Source organism: Coptis chinensis, chromosome 2 (genome assembly GCF_015680905.1).
Source record: "Coptis chinensis isolate HL-2020 chromosome 2, ASM1568090v1, whole genome shotgun sequence".
Lineage (NCBI taxonomy): Eukaryota > Viridiplantae > Streptophyta > Magnoliopsida > Ranunculales > Ranunculaceae > Coptis > Coptis chinensis.
In genome coordinates, this window is record NC_141457.1 from 3,514,599 (window position 1) to 3,528,663 (window position 14,065).

General features: G+C 38.7%; 1 pseudogene; it reads right to left on the reverse strand.

The window, feature by feature from the left end:
* Window positions 1-595: 595 nt before the first annotated feature.
* Window positions 596-1,322, reverse strand: LOC147514400 (protopine 6-monooxygenase pseudogene; annotated as a pseudogene).
* Between the last annotated feature and the right edge of the window lie 12,743 nt (window positions 1,323-14,065).

A 14,065-nucleotide genomic window follows, 5' to 3' on the forward strand; every position in this document is an offset into this window, starting at 1 on the left:
TCACTCCGACAAACGTCCGTCGTTTAGAATACGCTTCGCTTATTTTGCCTCATTGGAAACTACCCGGGGTGTATATTTTGCTTGAATATATCATACTAGAGTGGGGAGTGTAAAATCTTAGTTGGCACCTATGTGGAGTCTATGTGGGAGTGTAAAATTACATCCCCCATTGAAGATGCCCTAATGAATGGTATTTAGTGGTAGATAAAAGGTTGGTCCAATTTAAAAAGCCAGGTTAATTATGGTAATTATGGTGTATTGAATCTAGGCCACTCATCAGGCACGAGTGAGGATGTATTGCACCAAAAAGTAATGTAATCAATGTCCCTTATGCCGGCGTACAGGTACACCTTACGCATACTAAACGTCCTCACTAAGAGTAAAACTAGTGTGCACATAAGAGAGAGTGATGTATTGAATCAATGCCTCTCGTGCCTGCGTACAGGTGCACCCTGCCACATACTAGACGTCCTCATTTACTAATAGAGATATATTACTATAAAGCAACAAAAGAAAGTTCCAAAATGTTGATTCTCTCTAGTCTTTTCTAATTTCGAGTTTCAACTAGCTACCACCGCCACACGCCCACACCTCTTCACTTGTAAAACATGGGGTTGAAACGTGGGGTCAGAAGTACTTGGAGTGGTGTTGCTTTGCAGCTTATAATTCCCGGAGTTCCAGACATGTCGATATTTGAATCATTTGGGATCTTCAACTCAAATCCGTGAATAATTCGAGCAAGAGCCAAATGCATGACTTGAAGAGCAAATGAGATACCAGGACATACACGCCTACCCGATCCAAATGGAATTAATTCAAGATGCTGACCCCTCAAATCAACATCCGCATGACCAGTAAGAAATCTTTCAGGTCGAAATTCTAACGGATCGTTAGGCCATACATTTGGGTCTCGCTGTTACTTCCATAAGTTGACCCGTAGCCGGGTACCTGCTGGGACATGGAAGCCACCCACATCGCAGTCCTCACTAGCCTCGTGTTCGATTATAGGTCCTGCCGGGTATAATCTCATTGCTTCTTTGATAATGGCTTGGATGTAGGGCAGATTCTTGATGTCCAAATCCTCTACTTGTCTCTCCTTCCCAATCTGTGCATCCAATTCCCGTTGAGCCTTTTTCAACATATGCACATTGTTTAATAGCAAAGACAGGGTCCATGCACACGTGTCACCGTTGAAGTGTCGCTCCCACCCAGGATCATGTCCTGCACCATAGATATGTAAGAAACCTTTAAGATTATTGTTAATTTAAGGAAGCTCAAGACACTCCTTTTCCATTCCCCTTCTTACTGCAGACCAGTACCATTACTTGCACATTTAATGAATATGCCACTCATATAATTCGTTATAGGGTAATTTCCCAATTAGTAACCCATAATGTCAATATGTTCCCAAGTAGTAACCACTCTTCAATTTTGACTTTTCAACCTCACTTTTGACACTTTTGCCCTTCTCCTTATTTCTAAACAATGCCCACGTGGACATGCAACACTCTCTCTCTACTGCAACACTCTCTCTCCTTATTTGAAGTGATTTGAAGTGATTTGATGGGTGTGTGGATCGATACCACAGATTATCTTAGAGATGAAGAGATGCAAATGAAGCGATCCTTAACGATCGTGGGTTTAAAAGCCTCGAGATTAAGTAACCCATAAAGATGGGCCGGTTATTTACATTAACACTGTTCATATACTATTTTTATTATAAAAAAATTATTTTTAATAAGAAAAATGTAGAAATAATAAGATTCTTGTAAAAATAACAAGAATAATGGTAAAAAACATGAATAATGGATAAGATTCTTGTAAAAATAACAAGATAAAAATCATGAATTAAACCAACCCATGTATTAAACCCTTTAAACTAAGCAAAATCTGAGCATTCACGGGACATGTTGCGGTTCTACAACTATCATCAACAAAAATTGCAAAAGCACCAGAAACTAAGACAAAACATAAACCCCAAACATAAAAACTGAACAGAACATAACAACAGAACATAACAACCCTTAATCTTCATCGTCTTCATCTTCCTCCTCGTCTTCATCTTCCTCGTCTTCATCATCGCCATCATCCCCAGAACTGGAACTATCATCATCATCATCATGTTGGTCTTCCCACATGTAATCAGTAGGGTCTTCAACAAAATAAGGATCATACATCTCTTCTTCTTCATCGTCTTCTTCTTCATCAGTGTAGTCATCAGTAGAATAACTATCCCACATTTTCTCGTACTCGTCACTTGAGTAATCAGTGGTTTCACCGCTTGAACATCCAGGAAGAGGCATGTTGATAACTTTGGTAGATTTAACTTTGGTAGATTGTTGCTTTGGCAGATTGTTGCTTTGGTAGAATGTTGCTAACAGAAAGAATATTAGAATGTGAGAGAAATCAAATTTTAGATGACTATTTCAAAGATAAATGTTTGCGGGAAACGAGGCGTTGTAATTATGTGGGGTGGTTAGTTTTCTTTTCACCTTACCGTAAATGGTCATCATGACACACAAAAACAATGAAGGGACAGGCAAGACCAAAATTAATTTAGAAAATGAAGTGAATTTTGACCCTTTGTCAAACCCAATGTAATTCGTTTGTTGCCATATTAGAGGACATGCAAGTATGCAACTCGACTAAATTACCCCGAAATTAACCCATAAATGGACCCTAAATGGATTGAATGAATAATTTGGTTACCCATAAATAATTATCAATGTACAAGAAAGTTACTGATAGTCTTAAGGCCACAATATAGTTATTCATTGGACAGACGAATATCATTATTTTGGCGGGAAATTTGAGGATTGACATGTGTCCCCAATCAAACCCTTTTTTTCTTTTTTCAAATACCCATGTTTATTTCATGATATCTAGTGGCAAGCATGCTTCGCATGTTAAAAAGCTTCATGTAGAATGTTAATCTTTATCCTGAATTTTGAATTTTTTTTAACCTTATTAGAATTAATTATTTAGACAATGTATAGTAAAGTTGCCGATAGTTCTAGGGTAGGAATATGTTTGTTCATTTGATAGAGGAATCAACATGGACATCGATTTTGGCGGAAATGAAGTTTAGATGCGCAATGAAGTCGACACGTGGAGGGAAATGACCTTGGAACGTACGTGTCACATTAACCGAAACTTAAAGAAATCAATTGGGAATTAGGGGGAAAAACTGTCCTAGTGAAGCTCAATTAAATTTGGAAACCCTAATTTTTAGTTTCACTTCAATCTCCATATTATAACCCCACCCTCATTTTATCTTTACGGTTCGAATTATTGGTGGAGAAATGAGGAAGCTTAACCTGACATGTAGAATGTCATTAGATAAAATGCAGAAATTATTTGGTGGATTTAGTAAGGAAGAAATGGAGGATTTTGAGAATTCCTGTTTTCGAAGCTTTTTGCAAATCCAAAAAATATATGCACGCAACAACTACACTAGTTTGTGCCATAGTTAGCCATAAAGTTGGTAGACTTTTGCTATCGGATTGGTAACAAAGATTTGGTATTCAAGAAGAGTGATGTTGTATTGATTATGGGTCTTAGTGTAAACTGTTGCTAACTCATTCTACACCAGCGACGTGAAGAACAACACATCGAGAATTTCGTGCTAGGTTTTTTAAAGGAAGCACTGTTAGTGAGAAAGAAATATTAGATGCTTTAGTGGTGGCAAAATCCAGTGGTAGTGAAGATAAAAGTGATATATTTAGGCTCAATAGGTTGTATGTGCTGCTCCAAGTTGTGCTTCCTGGATCTTCTAGGACTTTGTAGATGGAAGGTATGTTGATCTTGTAGAGGACCTAGCTGCTTTTGATCAGTTTCCATGGGGCACACCTTGCTTTGAGATGTTGGAATACTGTTTGGATGATATTTACAAAAATGTGTTAGCTGAGAAGGACTCCTTTGCAGTTTATGGTTGTGTTATTTGTTTTGATATTTGGGCATACCTTCACATCCCCTCTCTTGGGGCTCGTAGGGCATTGAATGGTAAATTCCCAAGAATACTAGATTGGGTTCAGTTGCCTCCCAAGAACTTACATCTCAGACCTGGAAGAAGAAGCTCGAGCCTCTTAAAAGGTAAGGTTGTTGCCTTTGACACTTTGGATATTGAAGAAGAAGAAATGAATGAAGATGTAATGAAGGTGGCTTTCAACCAACAGGCCACACAAAGCGCTGCTTCGGTTTCAGAGGAGATGCTTCAGAGACAGGCACACCTACTGAAAGGCCTTGTAAGCATATTATTGAAACTCTGCATAGTTGATAATAAACTCTACATTGTTGATTATAAACTCTGCATTGCATTGTTGATTATAAACTCTGCATTGTTAATTATACTAATTTGGATATCAAAGCATTGCATTTTTAATTATTTGACATCCATTGCATTTATAAGAAAGGTTCTTAAACTGAAAATATCAGGAAATATATATTACATTTGTGTTGACTCACAGGATAGGTTCTTAAACTTGATATATCAGAAACTCTACTTGATATATCAGAAACTCTATGGTAGTTTTATGTTAACTGATAAGATAGGTTCGTAAACTGGATATATCAGGAACTTTATGTTAGTGCTCATAAGGTAGATAGGACTCATAAGATATGACTATATGATACACCGGCAATGTTTACTTCAACTAACTTTTGAATACAGGTTAGGGTGGCTCGGAATGACATCAAGTCTGAAATTAGGACAGGTATGGAGACAATACTGCAAGGGGTTTTAGAGGGTGGGAAGAAAAGTGGATTGGGTGAACCATCATCATCCTGGGGTTGTGAAGGGACCAAGAACAAAGAAAACAAGGGGAAGAAGGCGTGTGTCACACACCAATGCGATCTTTGTTGTCAAAAACCTACTACACGGTTTGTTAAGAATAAGGTTAAAGGCTGTTGTGGAAGAAAAGCGTGTCTACCCCACCTTCTAAGAGGAAGTCATCATCCCCACCTTCTAAGAGGAAGTCATCATCCTCTAAGAAAGTTACATTTGATCTTTCACATGAGGTTGAAGAAAATAGAAAAAGGGAGTGAATGCGGGGTTTAAAATGGTAAGGAGGGGGGTGAAGAGAAACATAGTATGCGACAAGTGAGAGTCCGACCACCAAGGTTAAGTAAAGTAGAGGCTGTAAAGGCTAGCAAAAGGCAAACAATTTTGAAAAGAAGTCAAGTCATTGAGAAAAGAAAAGACATGGAGGCTAAGAGCAAAGGAAGCTAACAAACCAAAAAAGAAGAAGAAATTTGATTGGTTTAGGTGAGGAAGAAGAAGATGGAGAGGAGAGGTAGTGAAACTGATCTTGTTGCAAAGTGGTGATGTTTTGAGAGATATTAGTGAAGAGTTACCCAAGACTCCTCATGATGACCAGGTGATGGGGAAGACCATGTACATGGTTTTTCCAAGAACACGAACATGAACATGAAGGCCCTATATGATAATGATGAGAGTGCTCCGAGTTTTTAGTTGAGGAGGTTGAAGAGAGGGTTGTAAATACCTACAAATGTCAAGAGAATGTGGTTCAGGAGTCTTTGAGCAATGAAGTGCGAGAAAAAGAGGGTGTGAAAGAGCACATTGATGAGAATGTGGTTGGCCAAAAGTTCTCTAGTGGAAGTAGTGGAAGTCTATAATATGGATGTTGTTGAGCATGTGCCATTTATTAGTCCCTTGGACATTGCTCCTGGTGATGGTCCCCGGCCTACACCTAATGTTGATGTTCCCTCCAATGATGATATTGATATTGATGGGGAAGAAGTCACGAACTTCAGAAATGGAGAAGGTCACATTTTACGCTTTACTTTCTTAAAGATCTTGACATAACCGACTTACTGTATTGTCACCCACAACCGCTCAAACCTTTGAGGTAGATAGTCACTAAAATATATTGTTGTTATGAAATCTAAAAATGACAATGTGATGTTGGGAGAACGTGATAATGATGTAGATGATGATGATCTTTGTGGGGAAATGGTGGTCCCGATGTAGTGCGCATCTGAGAGTCAAATGGCAAGTGAAATGGAAAAGAAAACTGAAGAAACACACCAAAGAAGAAAGAAGAGAAGGGAAGGGATGCAAGGTCAATCATGGGAAGAAAACATTGGACGAGGGAATGTGATGAAGCCCGATCAAGTCCGCTCGCCAAAACATTTATCAAGAAAACCACCACCAAAGGTGACCTCCTCAAATCTTCTGATCTATTGGAAGATGTTCATAAGGTTATACAATCCACAAAACTGTTTAGATGCTAGAGTGTTTGGATACAACCAGTCTATTTCGATGCAAAGTTTCCATTCATTGCATGGAAGAGAGTGGGTACATGGGGAGGTCGATTACACAACTAACATATTATCTTACATATTAACTAGCAAAGAACTAACATATTAACCATCAACAACTAACATATTAGCCATCGCCAACTTCTGCATAATAATGTTTAAAATTCTATGACTCGGTGATCACCATATATGTGAAGTTGTTGATCAGGTGGTACATCCAACATTGTAAGGAAAATGGCATTCGAGGAAGAAGAAACATATACTATCATTGAGGATGTATACTTTTACGTAAGTTGTATCTCATTGGTTGATGGAATTTGTTTTGTATAGTTCACCCGTCTTGATGAAGTACTTTATGATTTTGTTGATGTAGAAATTCATGAGCGAGAGTATACAAACTTTAAGAAGAAGATGGAAGACCAAACCGGTGGTGCAACTCGATGATAGAGTAGATAGTGGTGCGTATCATCCACATGAAGTTGTTAAAGAGTACTTAGACCCTTATGAAGGAAGAATTAGAGATCAAGCACACCCATCCGAGGCAATGGGTCTTATTATTCCTCTTCAAGTTGAAGGTAGCCACTTGGGTTCTTGAAGTCTACAATTTTGGAAAGAGAAAAATCTACAACTATGATTCTCTTGGTCTCAAGAAAGTTTCGATGAGCAACTTGCTATAGAGACTTGTCTTACTTATGTCATGAGGTGTCTTTGATCCCATCGTCACCTCATGATTTGGGAAGCCCCTTGGGCTCGTGAGTTTAATGCCTGTTACTCAACAACCGGATACAAATAGTTGTGGCCTATTTTGCCTAGCCTATCTAGGGCCTTACGAGGGGTGTACGAGGAAGTAAACAAAATAGATATGCAACCTCATCGAATGAGGAAGAGGATTGGAATGGATATAATTAATTGTGGGTTGAATCGGATCTTGTTTCAAAAAGCGGACAAAAGCAATTGGAGAAGAGTTTGGAGGATGCTAAAAAGTGGATGCGTGGCGGGGAATCACTATGAAACAGCTTGGTGGATGCTACTTCTTCTATTTTGTGTTTAGTGAAACAAATAACTTCTTCTATTTTGTGTTTAGTTGTCTAATTTTAGTATGGTAATATCATTTTGTGGTGCCGTTAATATCATCGACTCTGAATTTGTGATGATGGAATTTGTCATTCATTGCTTCATGCTTTCATGGAGTGATGAGTTAAGTTTTTAGTGAAGCATTTTTTATGGAATTAGTTGCTGATAGGTCCTGCAATGCAATATGTTTTTAGTGAAGCATTTTTTATGGAATTAGTTTCGATAGGTCCCCGGAATGCAATATGGTTATTGGAATATTTTGTTTCATCAAACATTTGTGTATAGTTTAGGCGGAAATGTTTTTGAGAGGGAATAGTTTGGCCTTGACACCACTTAGGCAGGAAAATAGTGTGTTTCCTTTATAAGTACAAAGCTGGGTTGCCTTTCTTGGTCCATCCCATTTCTCTTTCTTTTTTTTCTCGTTCAAAATGGGTGGGGGTGAGGATTCTACCAAGAATAATACAAATGTTGGTTCATCATCAACCAACTATAGCAAATGTTTTGAGTGTGGGAAGCTGGGCCTTTGGAAGATCAAAGCGTCCATGGGCAACACGCGAGCATCCGCTATGCTCAAATCTGAATATGAGGTATGGTGTAAGTACAAAGCCACATAGTGCAGGAAGAAGGTTTCTCTCATGCGGGGCCGATCCATGCAAGGGTTTTAAATGGATAGATCTAGAAGGTGAAGGGACACATAAGGCTAAAAGCACACGCTAGTGAAGCAAAGGTGATAAAGGAAAACCGGTTGCAAATCACCATTGATGGTCCTATTAAAATGAAAATAGAGGCGGTGTTGATGATGTTAGCCTACTTGTAAAGAAACTATCCATTAGAGATATTAATGACCATGTCATTGTTATAGTTACTGATATTAATAGTACAAGAAGATGTCTGTTCAAACCAAATTAATTATGAAACCAAAATTGCCAACCAAAACTATCCCCAAAATAAAGCCACAGGGTAACAATTTACCACTAACATATATGCAACTGCAAGTGCCAATTTCAAACAAACCAAAGCTACCACTGAAAGATCATATGTACTCTTCATATGCAAAATCTGGTGGAATCCCAGCTGAAAAATCAATCCACTCAGCATCATCACTGGCAACCGTGCAAGTTGCCTTATTGTGTCCAAGACCACCACAACGCGTACACCTTCTTCTTTGCACTGGGACTCCCTCTCCTTTAGAGCGCTTTCTCTTTTTCTGTGGTCTTCCGGGCATCACCTCATCAACGGGTGGGCCGGACGATGATGCCATCATAAACCCAAACCCATTTGTTCTTTTCCTCTTAATGGTGTCAGTTCTCTATATGTATCCCATCGTTTCTTTTTTGTGTACCAATGCAAGCAAAAGTCATATGCACATAGCTTACGGTGATCGATTGCCTTCATAGCATGGCTACAAGGAAGACCAACTGTTGAAAGAAACCGCGTATGTGCAAGTCCTCTCCAAAAGGTCTACGGTGTCGATGCGGTCTAGTGATTGCCGAGAATAAGCGTGCTTTCACTTGCCTTTGTTCTTTGTGTGAAGCGTCTACTCGAATATCTCGATGAGATGAGCACTTCCTCACCTGATTTGGTGGGTTTGTCTTCAGCTTTGGCGCCATCACCCGGCATCACCGGTAGTCATAAAATGTTTCATTATGTTCAACCTAATACCATTGACAAGAGATGTCAGCGGCATAGCTCTCTGGAAGTATCATCTTGTTCCAGCTCTCTATGTGATTTGTGTAGCAAATGCCATACCTTCTCATTGGAGCAAAAGCACAACACCACGACTCTTTTCGGAATCTTTACAATCTTTGCATAACCTTTCTTTGTCAAGACAATAAATTTGGCTCATAAGTCTTACAAATTCTGCTGTTCATAAGTTTTTGACTCTCTTCACCTTCCCTTTTGTGTCTCTTGCTTAGTCATACAATTTAAAATGTGTTGTGCACAAAAGCAATGGACCGCGCATTAGGAAGTATTTTAGGCGCGGCTTGAAGAATGCTTAGATGCCTATCGAGAGAAGAACAAAGTTTTTGCTCGTCCCAACAACAAGGTCTCTTAACTTTTCGAAACCAATCCCGGTGGTCATTATTTTCCTTTGGGACTATGGCAAATGCAATTGGAAACACGTGGCTATCGCCATCAGCCGCGATAGCGATTAGTATGATTGAGTTGTACCTACTGTCATGAAAGTGCCATCAATCATAATCAATGGGCGAAGACATCTTTTTAAGCTTCGGACGGTGGCGCCGTAGCTCACAAACAAGCGTTCAAACTTGTGCTTTCGGGGCCGATGGCGTTTGCAGCTCGGTGAAACAATCTGAATCCACTCTTTTAAGTTCTTTACAATAATTTGGCAACATTTGGTACGAGTGACTAAAGCTTCCCCTTATCTGCAAGCAAAAAAGTGAAACAAACATAAGTTAGTTGTTGCTACTATTGCGTTCATTAGTTGCTGATATAACCAAGGCTACCTTTTGCATTGCAATTTCTTTTGCTTTCCAAGCAACTTTATCGACACATTTATGCGGTGTCGTCCTTAACCTCCAATGCGAAGCTGTTTTGAGCCATATCAATATTGTCCCTAAGTTTCGATTTCACAACTTCTGAAACCCATTTTGCATCAGCTTGTTTATTAGTTGCAATTGCTTTATCTTGTGAACATGTATGTGCTTCTCTGAAGGTTATAATAACCCATATATCGAGAACCGATTGGTGGTTTTGCAAACAAATGAAATGTGCAACGGGAGACTTACACTTCATATAAATCTCTCGGGAGAAGTGCTTTCGCCGACGACGTAAATCAAACATGTTTGCTATTGCGTATGACTTCATGTCTTTTATAAGATCATCCCGAGTAGGATAGTGTTGTCCTACTTTAGGAGGAACAAACTTCGAGGTTCACATGAGGAGGAGTTACATCCACTTTTAGTGGTGTTTACGGACTATGGGGGAGGCGAAGAGGATCATATCCTTGATGTAAGTCTTACGAATTGAGATCTTACGCACCGAATAAGCGTAGCATCAACCATTCCATTTGTTTCAATATTAGGTTCACTTTGGCCTTCCTCATCATTAACAGTCATATCAGGTTCACTTTGGCCTTCCTCATCATTAACAGTCATAGGCGTGCCTCCCCAAAAAAACTCTTGACTACGGTTAGGAGTAGACCATACATCACAATCATCATCCAATAATTGAACTTCATCATCATCATCTTGATTACCACCATTTACTACTCTAACTTCATCATCATCAGCTCCATCCTTTACTTGTACTACTTCTTCTTCTTCAAAATTAACTTCATGTAGTATTTCAACTTCATCATCATCACCCTCATTATTGTCAATATTTTGATTCATGGAAATTCTATATTCCTCAGGGACGTCCTCTGTATCACCATATGGATTTTGGGAATCAAAGTCATCATAATCAGGTTGATCAAGATCTGGTACACCATCTTGCTCATCACCATCATTGACCGTCCCTGTATTATATCAGTAATTAGCTCCCCACTATCAGCAACTGGAACTATATGTTACCTTGCAAGGCTATAGAGTGTACCTTCCACAAACAGAGAAGGCGGTGTGACCGTTTCTCTTTTCTGTACTGAAGGTTCAGGTGTAACTTCAGAGGAAACACCCTCTGGACAAATATCTATATTTCAATGAACACTCAGTAAGTTCCACACCACTATCGAGACGGTAAGCTATCATCTATCAACATATCCCATTGATATCGAAGACTTACCGCCATCACCGTTTCGAACGTTGACAAGCTGTGAGGTTGAATGTGTTCTTCGACGTCGTGAATCTCCACATCTTCCCATTGATGAGTCCCCACTCTCCCACTCCAGGGTTGGTCAAGGGGACTTTCTGGAAAACCAAAGATTCATAACTATCAGGAAATAAAGCATGTACCCACCCCTCACTAATAATGGCCTAACCAAATGGAACGCATTACTTACCAATTGCTTCATCGACAAGTTTAAATTGGTTAATAGGACGACTTCGACGAGCTAGCTCATACGTTTTGAGAAAAGAGTGTTTCCGCGGGAGAAACAATGCTTGAGTCGCGTCTTTCTTAAACAACTTCGGTAGCAACTTCTTTCTTCTTAACATTAAACGTCCATTGCTTACCACTTCTCGCCGTTGATAACCCAAACCATCATTGTTTTTCTTGGAGACTTTCTTTGTTTCATAATCATGTTCAAATAATCTGTTTCTTCATCAATTCGACACGGGGACTTCTTCGTCGTCAAGTATCTTATAGAAAAAGTAGATCTCTTTTCGACAACACACCTTCCACGGTACTCATGAATCCTTCAAATGAAATACCCCCATCACAAACTCTCAATTTCACCTCGCCACCAACATACTTCATCCGGCCATACTTGTCGCTTTCATCTCCCCCATTGTAGTGAATAAGAACATCCAAAGAAGTACCTAACCAGTAAGTATAAAAAAAACAACCAAAAAGTGATGGTTACAAAGAAGTACCTAACCATAAACCATAAAAATTGAAAAGTAAATTCAAACATTTAAGCACAAACTAGTTAAACTAACACTTTTAGGACATTTATGACAGAATCTATCTTAAATGCCTTAATATTAAACCCAACATTAAATATAGAATCAACATGGAAACCACCAACATTCTACCACAACTATATAATCAACAAGCATTTATGCATGGAGACGTCATAATTTGTCTTCAAAACCCTCTTCCTTGAAAGATGAAGCATCAAACAAACAAAACACTAAACTACGTGGAACAAAAACCGTAGACCCAAGGCCCTAGATAGCTTAAAAACAACAAACTATACCTTTATCATGTGAATGTGTCATGTTTTCCATGTCAAACCTTAAAAATACAAAAAGCGAGGGACAATGGCGAGGAAGAAGAAGAAACAACCAAGAAAAAAAGCGAAACTTTGAGCTTTTGTCCTTATTTTTTAGGTTGGCTCAAAATCTGAGGTAAAAGTTGTAAAAGGTAATCGACAACCAAAATCATCGAGTTCTTTGATAGTTTATTAGTCGGTTGCTTCTTCATTATAGCAAAACACGATACTACAACATGTTTTGATTAACGTGTTTTCTTTATCAAGATCCAACGGTTGTCCATCATCTGTAAAGTCAAACTCATCAGTACAATATGACGAGTTATCTTGCTTGAGGTAAAAGAGGGAGAGAGAGTGTTGCATGTCCACGTGGGCATTGTTTGAAAATAAGGAGAAGGGCAAAAGTGTCAAAAGTGAGGTTGAAAAGTCAAAATTGAAGAGTGGTTACTACTTGGGAACAGATTGACATTATGGGTTACTAATTGGGAAATTACCCTTCGTTATATGTGACCAAGACATTTAAATATTTAATGAATATAGAAAGGACATGAATTCGCCTTCAAATTTTGGTGTCCTGTTATGCAAAACAAGCACCATAAACTAGAATAACTGCAACAAAGCATAGCAGTGGGCGTGAATGTAGCAGGGGCTATAATGAGAGGAGACGAGGTGAGGTTTGAGAGGAGAAAAGGCCGGAGGGGATAGGAGTTCGTAGGGTTCGCCCAAGTGAAAGTTAAAACCGGCCATATAGCTATGGTTAAATGACATGCATGACACTAAGGTTCAAATTAGGCAGGAATCGGGTTTTGATATGAAAATATCAGGCTGAGTGCTTGATAGCTAAATGTACTAGCAAATCTGCAAACATTGGGGCACTTATTTTGGCGAAATAGGTTTTTCATGATGGGCCATATCAATATTGTACCTATCCAGAGAACCACGTACTATTGGGATTTCTTAATTAATGAAAATTTGCAAAATGCTAAAAATAAATAATTGAAAACACAGAAATTGCTATTATTGATGATTGCGTGAACATATAGGCCGGTGGAATTTGATTTTCAGCTCGTTCTTTACTTGTCCAAGCTTTTGCTTCTGGGAAGATACATTCGATCCACATGTGCAGTAGGGAAGTGGTGCATGAGGAACATTTCTAAGGCTGAGTCCAATGGCATTGTATTCCCGTAAAAGTGGAGTGAAAATAGGCGGAAATCACTCTCTATCTCATATTACCTTGTATATATACAGAGTGATTTTGAGGAATAGAGAGTACAAACCACACCACTTGATTTGGCTCAAACATCCAAATCACGCCACTATGAGTTGCGTAGAAAATAAATTGTGATTCATTTGGCGCCAATTGAATTGACTTAAAATGGACCGTGTCCGCACCAAATCACACGCATTATTCTTCAACGAATTACTCAAAACAGAAAAGGAGAAAATAACCAAAAAAATACATTGAACTTTGCACTTGGTTTTAAAACAGACAAAATATTTTTTTTCTTAATCAAATAAACATTGTACTTTCAAAAAAAAAACAATTTAGATAAACCGTCCAATACTCCAATTAATTGGATGGCCAACTTATGTAGACTATAATTTGTTGTCAAGGTGAATATTGCATGATCCGACACGATAGCTCTCTTTGTTTCATACTAAAGAAGGGTATTGCTTAGAAGTAAATTTCCATTAAAATTTTCCCCAAATCTAATTTGTTTGTGTGCATTAGTGTCAACCTATTAGTGTCAACCTTGAGGTGGCATCCGCGTAACATTTCGACACACCAACTCATGAAACAAGAAATTGAGCCTAACACCCAATTTTTGAGAAAATGAAGTTTTTTTTTTTTTTTTTTTTTTTTTTTGGTGCAAATCA